This window comes from Canis lupus, chromosome 23 (genome assembly GCF_003254725.2).
Source record: "Canis lupus dingo isolate Sandy chromosome 23, ASM325472v2, whole genome shotgun sequence".
Lineage (NCBI taxonomy): Eukaryota > Metazoa > Chordata > Mammalia > Carnivora > Canidae > Canis > Canis lupus.
The window spans coordinates 23,572,101-23,580,367 of NC_064265.1; the positions used below are offsets into that span (position 1 = coordinate 23,572,101).

At 36.8% G+C, this 8,267-nt stretch overlaps 1 non-coding gene across 1 annotated transcript; it reads right to left on the minus strand.

Annotated features, from left to right (window-relative positions):
- Positions 1-4,707: 4,707 nt before the first annotated feature.
- LOC112661235 (U4 spliceosomal RNA) lies at positions 4,708-4,847 on the minus strand. Its single transcript, XR_003137542.1, has one exon. It is a non-coding gene; the product is annotated as a U4 spliceosomal RNA (small nuclear RNA).
- Positions 4,848-8,267: the final 3,420 nt, after the last annotated feature.

Sequence of the window (8,267 nt, forward strand, 5' to 3'; positions counted from 1 at the left end):
GGCAGCGATTTTAAAATGAGACTGCTCAGAATGGCTTTTCTGGCCTATTGAAATGATTTCTCACATATTGGAAATTTCATTAAATTATGAATTATGGAGGAAATGTAATTCCTTTTTCTTGAGAAATTACTTGAATGCTCAGAAATATTATTAATGCTAATGACTGGCTAAAAGTCAAAATAATGAACCAAGTTGTGGCAAAAGTCTATGCTTATGATTAACATTCTATCAAATTTATTTTTAATAAATTCAGGTACTGCATACTGAGACTTCATTATAAGTAATAAGCCTTAACTTTCAATTAAGGAGCTATTATTGTACAGCTACAAAATTAATAACAATAGGTAACATTGATTGAGTGGTTGCTATATATGCAAGGTTCTACTCTAAGCACTTTATATTATTTCATTCTTTCAATGAATACTATGAAGTTTATACTATTGTTATAGTCTTTTTAGGGCTAAAGAAACTGGTTCTTAAAAGCCCAGAAACACAAAGCCAACAAAGTATAGTTATGATTAGAACTTAAGCAAAAAATTTAAAATAGAACTACCTTAAGGTCCAGCAATCTCACTTCCGAATGTATATCTAAAAGAAATGAAGTCACTCTCTTCAAGAGATATCTGAACCCCATGTTTTTTACATTATTTACAATAGCCAAGGCATGGAAATAATCCAAGTGTCCAGCAATGGATGAACGGATAAAGAAAATGTGGTACATATTTATATTCAACAGAATATTTAGCCATGAAAAGGAAAGATACCTGCCTTTTGCAATAACATAGATGAACTTTGAAGGCATTATGCCAAGTATGACCTTACTTATATATGGAATCTAAAAAAGCTGAACTCATAGAATCAGAGAACAGACATGATTATCAGAGGTTAGGGGGTGGGAAATGGGGAGATGTCATTCAAAGGATAACAGACTTCCAATTATAAGATGAATAATTCTGAGGATGCAATATATACCATGGTGACTTTAGTTAATAATACTGTATTATATGCTTGAAAGTGGCTAAGAGAGAAAATCTTAATGCTCTCATAGCACACACAAAATTGGTGATTATGTGTGGTGATGGAGATGTTTACTAGGTTGTGGTAATTGTTTTGCAACTTTTGTTTATAAAATCATCACATTGTGAATCTTATACAATCATGTATGTCAATTATATCTTAGTAAACCTGCAAAAAATAATGCTACTACAATTATGGGTTCGCAAATATCTCTTTGAGACCCTGCTACATTTTTTGACATATACCCCAAAGTGAAATTGCTGGATCACATGGCAATTCTTTGTTTAATTTTTTTGAGGAACTGCCATTCTTTTTTCACAGTAACTGTACCATTTCACATTTCCACCAGCAATGCACAAATGTTCCAATTTTTCCATATCCTTGTCAACACTTGTTATTTTCTGTTTTGTTTTTAGAATAGCCATCTAACAGATGTGAAGCAGTTTCATATTGTGGTTTTGATTTGTATTTGATTAGTGTATTTGATAATCACTAATGATTAGTGATATTGAGCATCATTTTCTATGCTTATCAGCCATTTGTATACCTTCTTTAGAGAGTGTCCCTTCAAGACCCTTCTCGTTGTTGAACTGAATTGTATGTTTTTTGTTGTTGTTGCATTGTAGTTCTTTATATCTTCTCTAGGCTTTCCCAATTTTACAACTGTTTTCCCTTTCTGATTGCTTTCCCTGTATATTTTGTTTTCAGCACTGGACATTGATACCATATCCTTAAATACACTGCATAACCAGCCCCATGGTTGTGTAAGATCAAATCCTATAATAATTTATTATATATGTCTCTTAGGAAGTCTGCTTCTCTGATTACTCCCTAATATTAATAGTCCTTGTACAAAAGTCCTATTAAAAAAAGAAATGCAATCATCATGTTACATATTACATAACATAGTGACTTTGTCAGAGTCAAACTTTTGGTAATTTATGGAGTCTGGATTCAGGTCTACTACCTGAGTCCATGTTCTTTCAGCAGGACTATGTTGTCTTCTTTAAAGCAAGGAAAAGCTTGAGTGTCACAGCTCATTAAAGTATCTCAGCCTTTCCTATAACATGTCCTTCCATGAAGTGTTAATGGCAAAAACCACTTTATCAATGACATGGTTTCTGAGTCAGTCACAAGGTATTTTCATTATCCTCCAAGTTACCCAGATGATCTAACTGTTGTCTAGGGCCATCCTAGCCATGTCAATCACAGCCACTGTGGAAGAAAACGAACATCTCGTCCTGCTACCATTATGAATAAACATATACATGATGTTCCAGGATGTGATAAAACAAAAATAACAGGGTCATCCTGTCTAGTTCTGGTCCATAAAATAAAGGAAACTTTAAGCATTTCCTCTAAATTACTCATTCCGTAGCAAAATAACTATAACCCTGACTTTTGCACAATTGATTTCTAAGGATATGTGATATCCTTTGTGGATATAGTAACTATGTGAGAAAGTTCTTTTTCTACTGTGAATAGATTAACATAAGCCATATAACCTTGGTAATTTCACAGCTTTTTTTCCTTTAAATTTATGTTGTAGAGAGTTTTTTTGTTTTGTTTTGTTTTTGACAAGCTAATCTTCCTGAAGTCTGATTTTTGCCAACTTCTCATAAGCAAATCTCTTTTCTAAGTGCTTTGATGTCTGAGTCTTCTTCTCACATGAACATGCTTTTGTATTTCTTAGGATATAAATATCTCTGATTGTTGGTACAAGGAATTAAAAATAGGTAGTGTTCTCTCTCTTTTACTGAGTGTATATAACACAAACTTATTTTTTAAGATTTATTTATTTTAGAGAGAGAGAACATGAGTGAGAGAGGCAGAGAGAGGCAGAGAGAGAGAGAAAGAGAGAGAATCTTAAGCAGGATCCATGCCCAGTGCAGAGCCCAGTGTTTGACTTGACCTCATGACCCTGAGATCCCACAACCTGAGCTGAAACCAAGAGTTAGACATTTAACCTACTGTGCCACCCAGGTGTCCCAACACAAATTTATAAGCAACCTTTTATACCACTGTTCCTTGTAGCTTACTCCATAAGAAGACCCAACTTAGGAAATTTATGTTCTAATTTGGATCTGAGAGGGGAAGGACCTATAAAGAGAGGCTGGTACAAAGCTGAAATCTGGAATATTTGTTTTATTTCATATCTATTCATAGTATTAGAATGTAGTCTTTTATGTCATAACTGCATGAGTTTAAGTTTGAACTTTACAGCTTATTTGCTATTAAATCTTGACAATTTTATATAAATGTTCTGTCTTAGTTTCTTTGTCCCCTAAGAAAAATAACAATACCAATATAATGTCACAGAGAAAACTAAATGAATTAAGGCACATATTGAGCTTAGCATAGAACCTGTCACAAATAAGTACTCAGTAAATTTTCGCTACAATTGTTAAGTTTTGTGGTACTTTGGAGATCATTTGAAGCTCTTGGAAAAGGGCAAAAATTGGCCTCATTATTTAACCAGAAGTTTTGACCATATAGCTGGTGCTAGGAGCTAAAATTCAAGGAACCAAATTTAGTACATGCTTAACTCAGCTTGTTTTGGGGAAGGAGATGTGAGGGTCTGCCATGTAAAAAAAACCTCCTTTTTGATATTGGAAAGTAAAACTCTGTGGAGAACAAGCTTGAAAACCCATAATAGGTCTGAGGCAGGATCAAATTTGGGATGGAGGGATGCCTGGGTGGCTCAGCGGTTAAGTGTCTGCCTTTGGCTCAGGGCGTGGTCCTGGAGTCCTGGGATGGAGTCCCATATTGGGCTCTCTGCATGGAGCCTGCTTCTCCCTCCGCATATGTCTGCCTCTCTCTCTCTCTCTCTCTCTCTCTCTCTCTATGTGTCTGTCATGAATAAATAAATGAACTATTTTAAAAAATAAATCTTAAAATAAATAAAATCTTAAAAAAAAATCATCCCCAACAGTTTGGGATGAAGAACAATCTAGTGACTCAGAGGGGTTTGAAATGAAAGCTGATTGCAGGGGGAAAGAAGGAAGGTTATAGGATATATTTGAGATCAGTCTACTCTTTGCCTTTATTGGATTATGGGAGAATGGTATTTTATAAATACCAGAATGATAATTTATAAATTATCCAGCTGCTGTGTAATTAGAGACAATGTAGAATTGATCCTAGTTTGGAGAATCTTTGAATGGGTTCTGTAAATCCTCACATTGATTAGACATGATAAGGAATTAATATTGAACAGCTGTCTTTACTGATAGTGAAGTTTTTTTAACATTTATCACAAACTTATGCATTATATATTTGTCTTCTCAATTTTGCAGGTGAGAAAACCAAAGCTCAGTCAAGGAAATGTATTAGTTATGGCTTTTCTGGTGGCAGAAAATCAAAACCCAGTAGGAACTAGGTTAGGCATAATGTAGAATTAATTGGCTTAAATACCCAAACCAGAGAAAGGGCAGTGATAAGGCTAGGTCCCAGAGTTTTCTGGAATAAGAGAAGGTAGTGGTGCCAGGCCCCATTTACCTACTGGCTCTTAATCTCCCTTCATTTTTCTGCATTTGAACTTCATTCTTTCACATTGGCTTTTGCATTACGGCTGGGAACATGGCCCCGGGCAGCTCTTTCTCTTACAGTTTTGCAACCTACCCACAAGACAGAGGTGATAACTCTTGGCTGCTTGACCTGAATCTCTATTATTTGCTGTTTTGTGAGGTACACTTTCTGAGTGGAGAGACAACTAGCCAATGAACTGGAAGCCCAGTTAGTAGACTTGAATCCATAACTGACCTCTAAATTTGCAATAATCGTGCCTTGGATAAACCTCATTGGCTACGATACTGCCACTGCACAAAGCTGACCTCTAAATTTAAACTCAATATATTCTTATATAGTCCATAACATTTTTCAGCCTTTGGGGTGTTACACTTATGACAACCATATTAGTTAACTACTGCTGCATGATAGCTTACCACAAAATTTAGCAGCTTAAAACAGCATTTATTATCTCACAGTTTCGGTGGGCTGGGAATTGGGTGTAACTTAGCTGGGTGCCTCTGTCCAGTACCTATCTAAGCTGCAGTCAGGTGTCAGCCAAGGCTGACGTCATCTCTTGCTGATCTAGAAAAGAATCTGCTTCCAAGCTTTCTCACATGGCTATTTGCAAGCCTCTGATCTCCCCTGGATGTTGACTAGAGATCTCTCTGGCCTCACCAGAGAGCAGTTCATAACATGGCAGCAGGCTTTCTTCAGAATAAGTTAGCAAAAGAGTGAGAGAGGCTTCCTAAGATGGAGGCTGTAGTCTTTTTGTAATCTACCTTGGACAGTGACATCAGCTGCATTTGCCATATTCTATTCACTACTGAGTCACTAGGTTTAGCCCACACTCAAGAGGAGAAAATTACATAAAGACACAAAGGAAGCAGGAATCATGGGGCTGTTCTTGTCCTACAATGTCTTTTAACTATGCCTTTTTTTTTTTTCTTAGTTTCTGGTAAACAGAAGACAAGACTAGCAATTCATAAATATCATTAATTGCAGGGTCTACAGTAAAAATAAGGCCGAAAAATTCAGCTCTTAGTGTACTAGGAAGGGCAAAAGACTGCATCTGTCCCAGGATATCCGTACTTTCCCTCAGCTATTCCAGAGGAAGAAAGACTTATTTCTTAAGAAATTGAGAGATCATTAAGTCTAGGTTAAAAACCAATTTCTAGGAAGTAATTTCATGAGCAAGTTTTTAGACTTCCATAAATTTAGAGAATTCATATAATACTGGCTATATCCATTTTCTGCATAAAATATACTATCTAAAATGGTATGCTTCCTCCAAATTGCCCCTCTGAGTTTGCAATGATATTCTAAGAACATCTTAGTATGCGTTTGGCATCTGTATTCTCTGATACTATTCTTTTAGGAGTTGAGTTGGCATGGTTGGTGGGGCAGTCCTGGCCTTGGATCTTTGTGCTTTTGTTTCAGCACAGAGCAGCACTGCACCTAAATTCATACCACTTGCACTGTTGCCCCTAATACTCAACCAGTATAATCTGGCTTGCCAATTGATTCACATCGCATTCAAATAATAACTCTCTATTACTTTATTTATTTATTTTTAAAGTTATTCTTTTTAAAGATTTATTGATTTTTTAAATTTATTTTTTATTGGTGTTCAATTTACTAACATACAGAATAAACCCCAGTGCCCGTCACCCATTCACTCCCACCCCCCGCCCTCCTCCCCTTCTACCACCCCTAGTTCGTTTCCCAGAGTTAGCAGTCTTTACGTTCTGTCTCCCTTTCTGATATTTCCCACACATTTCTTCTCCCTTCCCTTATATTCCCTTTCACTATTATTTATATTCCCCAAATGAATGAGAACATATAATGTTTGTCCTTCTCCGACTGACTTACTTCACTCAGCATAATACCCTCCAGTTCCATCCACGTTGAAGCAAGTGGTGGGTATTTGTCATTTCTAATGGCTGAGTAATATTCCATTGTATACATAAACCACATCTTCTTTATCCATTCATCTTTCGTTGGACACCGAGGCTCCTTCCACAGTTTGGCTATAGTGGCCATTGCTACTAGAAACATCGGGGTGCAGGTGTACCGGCGTTTCATTGCATTTGTATCTTTGGGGTAAATCCCCAGCAGTGCAATTGCTGGGTTGTAGGGCAGGTCTATTTTTAACTCTTTGAGGAACCTCCACACAGTTTTCCAGAGTGGCTGCACCAGTTCACATTCCCACCAACAGTGTAAGAGGGTTCCCTTTTCACCGCATCCTCTCCAACATTTGTTGTTTCCTGCCTTGTTAATTTTCCCCATTCTCACTGGTGTGAGGTGGTATCTCATTGTGGTTTTGATTTGTATTTCCCTGATGGCAAGTGATGCAGAGCATTTTCTCATATGCATGTTGGACATCCACATGCAGAAGAATGAAACTAGACCACTCTCTTTCACCATACACAAAGATAAACTCAAAATGGATGAAAGATCTAAATGTGAGACAAGATTCCATCAAAATCCTAGAGAAGAACACAGGCAACACCCTTTTTGAACTCGGCCACAGTAACTTCTTGCAAGATACATCCACGAAGGCAAAAGAAACAAAAGCAAAAATGAACTATTGGCACTTCATCAAGATAAGAAGCTTTTGCACAGCAAAGGATACAGTCAACAAAACTCAAAGACAACCTACAGAATGGGAGAAGATATTTGCAAATGACATATCAGATAAAGGGCTAGTTTCCAAGATCTATAAAGAACTTATGAAACTCAACAGCAAAGAAACAAACAATCCAATCATGAAATGGGCAAAAGACATGAAGAGAAATCTCACAGAGGAAGACATAGACATCTCTATTACTTTAAAAAATAGTGGCAATCATTATTGCCAGTGTTCAAGGGGCAGCACAAGCATTTTTATCCAATATAGAAAACTTTCTGTAAATGTTTTCTTTAGATCTCTCTCTGTTCTAAAAGCAGGCAACTGCTGAAAACCTTTAGCATGAACAGGTCCCTGTGTCCTGTTGACTTTCTCCTCCCCAATTTGCACACCTTTTGCAATATACTATTCCAGAAAAGCTGTGTGTGACCCTTGAGAAGATGGTCTGGTCCCTTCCTCTGATGGCCTGTCTCATGATAATCAGGCATCATCAACTCCGCTTTGGAACAGTGATGAATTATCACTATATGAAGGCTCTCATCAAGAACCTGAAGTTTGGATTTTGATTCCTTCTTCCTTTAATGCCTTTCTCTTGCACTCAATTAAGAAGGAAGTAAAGAGGAAACCTTTTCAGGGGGCAGTCTTAGGAGTAAAGAAAGTGCTCTGGGAATGCAATATTTATTCTAAGAATCAGTTTTAAATTGCTCAGTTTAGAAGATGTGCATTGTTCTCCTAACTCCCTACTTCTGTGCACTGAGTAATCAGAGCTCAAAAAAAATCAACAATCTTCAATGTTCAAATAATATAAAGTAATATTTAATGTGAACATTTCTTTCCTACTACCTACACCATATTGTATCTGTGTGGTTTTTGAGTAAAGAAACCTAAAGCATGTTTTGGGCAAAAATGATGTAAATTAAGTAACAGAGTTTGCTGAAAAAAGGAAAGGAGATAAGAATGTACCCTTTTATTTTTTTAATTTTAATTTTTTTAAATATTTATTTATTCATGAGAGACACAGAGACAGAGAGAGGCAGACACATCGGCAGACAGAGAAGCGGGCTCTCTACCGGGAGCCCAATGTGGGACTTGATCCGGGATCCTGGGATCAGGC